This window comes from Phycodurus eques, chromosome 3 (assembly GCF_024500275.1).
Source record: "Phycodurus eques isolate BA_2022a chromosome 3, UOR_Pequ_1.1, whole genome shotgun sequence".
Classification (NCBI taxonomy): domain Eukaryota; kingdom Metazoa; phylum Chordata; class Actinopteri; order Syngnathiformes; family Syngnathidae; genus Phycodurus; species Phycodurus eques.
Window position 1 is genome coordinate 339,498 of NC_084527.1, and position 3,003 is coordinate 342,500.

The following is a 3,003-nucleotide window of genomic DNA, read 5'->3' on the forward strand; positions in this document are numbered from 1 at the left end:
ATTCCGCCAGACGTTCCCAGCAGACCCTCACAATACGTTTGGGCCCGCCACGTCGGACTGACATCTTCCCCCACGGTCGGAGCCAACTCACCACCAGGTGGTGATCAGTTGACAGCTCCGCCCCTCTCTTTACCCGAGTCTCCAAGACATGCGGCCGCAAGTCCGATGACACGACCACAAAGTCGATCATCGAACTGCGACCTAGCGTGTCCTGGTGCCAAGTGCACGTGTGGACACCCTTATGCTTGAACATAGTGTTCGTTATCGTTATTAATGCATCCGTGATGAGCACAGAAGTCCGATAACAGAACCCCGCTCGGGTTCTGATCTGGGGGGGCCGTTCCTCCCAATCATGCCCTTCCAGGTCTCACTGTCATTGCCCACGTGAGCATTGAAGTCCCCCAGCAAAACGATGGACTCCCCAGCGGGAGCGCTCTCCAGCACTCCCTCCGAGGACTCCAAAAAGGGTGGGTACCCTGAACTGCTGTGTGGTGCATAGGCACAAACAACAGTCAGGACCCATCCCCCCACCCGAAGGCGGAGGGAGGCTACCCTCTGGTCCACCGGGGTGAACCCCAACGTACAGGCGCCGAGCCGGGGAGCAATAAGTATACCCACACCTGTTCGGCGCCTCTCACTGTGGAGCCCCACCTCCAGGCGTTGCTCCAGAGGGGGGGCCCGGTGACCCGCGTCCGGGCAAGGGAAACCTGAATCCATTAATTGTATTCGTCATAGGGGTTTTTGGAGCCGTGCTCTGTCTGGTCCCTCACCTAGGACCTGTTTGCCATGGGTGACCCTGCAAGGGGCATAAAGCCCCAGACAACTTATCTCCTAGGATCATTTGGACACACAAACCCCTCCACCACGATCAGGTGACGGCTCAAGGAGGGGTTGCTGAAACGTGACGTGTTTATTTTATGCTTGCCGACGCTGTGAAGTCCCTACACTTTTTGTTTTTGTTTGAACTTAAGTGAAAGCTTAACATTTCAGTTATATAGAAATTTTGGAAAACTTTATTTACTGTAGAAAACTTTCGGGAGCTATTTATTTGTTGAACTTTTCATTTAAATTAACTGCTGCTGAGCCTGGCACTTTTGTTAGAATTGCTCAAGAAACTGTTGAGTTAGATTAAAAAAAGATGAATATAAAAAAATAAATAACAGGGTTGCATAACTGAAAATCTTTTTCATAAATTTAATAAATTAATTAATTTAAATAAATATTCTGATCCCAGCAGTTAGATGGGTTCAGGGTGGATTTCATGAACAAACAACTGATTTTCAAACCATACAGTTCAAATGAAAAACTACTTCACACTACAGACTGTTAGAGTAGAAATAAAGTCATCCTCTTCAAATGTGTCACGATCCTTCTGAAAGAAAGTGGGAGGTATGTCTTGATTTTCAGGCGCTTCATTGATCTTGCGGCAATAACAGACAGCGCAAGTGAGGATTATGGCGCGCGCTCGCAAGTCGTTGACCACTGCGAAGCGCCTCTTCACAACTCACTTCAATAGCACCAATTGTTTTTTAAGCTTGAAATTTGAAGTTTGAAGAGAAAGCACCTAGGCTGGTAAAAGATTGAAAATGGGGTACTGTATTTGTATTTTCTGTTCTTTTTGTTTCTTCAAATAAATACACATTGAGTGACGCCATGCTGGCTATTCTACCAGTCGTTTTCCATCCATCCATTTTCTGAGCCGCTTCTCCTCACGGGGGTCGCGGGCGTGCTGGAGCCTATCCCAGCTATCATCGGGCAGGAGGCGGGGTACACCCCGAACTGGTTCCCAGCCAATCGCAGGGCACAAACAAACAAACAAACAACCATTCGCACTCACAGTCACACCTACGGGCAATTTAGAGTCCCCAATTAATGCATGTTTTTGGGATGTGGGAGGAAACCGGAGTGCCCGGAGAAAACCCACGCAGGCACGGGGAGAACATGCAAACTCCACACAGGCGGGGCCGGGGATTGAACCCGGGTCCTCAGAACTGTGAGGCTGACGCTCTAACTCGTCGGCCACCGTGCCGCCACATGCAAAACATGATACAACAAATCATCAAATATTTCTGGATCAATTATTTCTTCATCAATCATTTGCAATCCTGTGGAGCTATTTTTCTTACAGCATTACAGTTTACAGCCGTTTAACTGATAGGGTGACTTTTCTCACCGACGGACCCGAAATTTGCAACGACATCAGCACAAATCTGCGGTGTGTGAGATTACAGATGCTGTATCCGGCCGTAGAACGTAAACAATACTTGTGAAATAGAACTTAATCTGGGAATGCCATCATATCATTTCAGATTTAGTTCTGCCACACTATTGATGGGGTCGCAGAGAAACTGACAGGCCGTGTTTGCTTCAGGTAGGAGGAGACCCATAGAAAGCCAGCGTTTAGCATTCAAAACTAGCTACCGAGCAAGTAGGCTAGGTCCACGGAATCTGTTACCGTAGTGACTGAGTCGGAATTTCTCTTATCTGACTCTTTAAAACGAATTGATCAGGCTTTCCCTCAACTCAGGGTTAACTTCCTCTGAGTTTTCACATAACCTGCTTCCTGGAATACCCCCCAGATGTCACACTGACGTCTCAACTGAATCAATCACTGCCAGGAGGTGTTCAGGGAAAAGAAGAAAAGTTAGAACTAGATGACACTCGTGTTTGTTTTTTTTAAAACGTGGTAATCATTGGACATCAGCATCAGCAAACTGGAAAACTGACTCAAAATATTAGTGTGAAATTCATCACGTTTTTAAACTTAAAAGAAATAAGTGTCAACTTTTTTTCAAAACAAATGCCAGCAGAGATGTTCAGGGGATGATTTAAAATGGTTTTGTTTCAAGTTTTTTTTTAACGTGAGCGTTGAGTGTCGTGCGTCGCCAACGCAAAAATAGTCATCTTTAAATATATGTAATGTTCAATTTTGAAGAGATACCAACATTGGTGTCCAGCTCAACAGCAAAAAAATATTTCACACATGTTTCATTTTCACTGAAT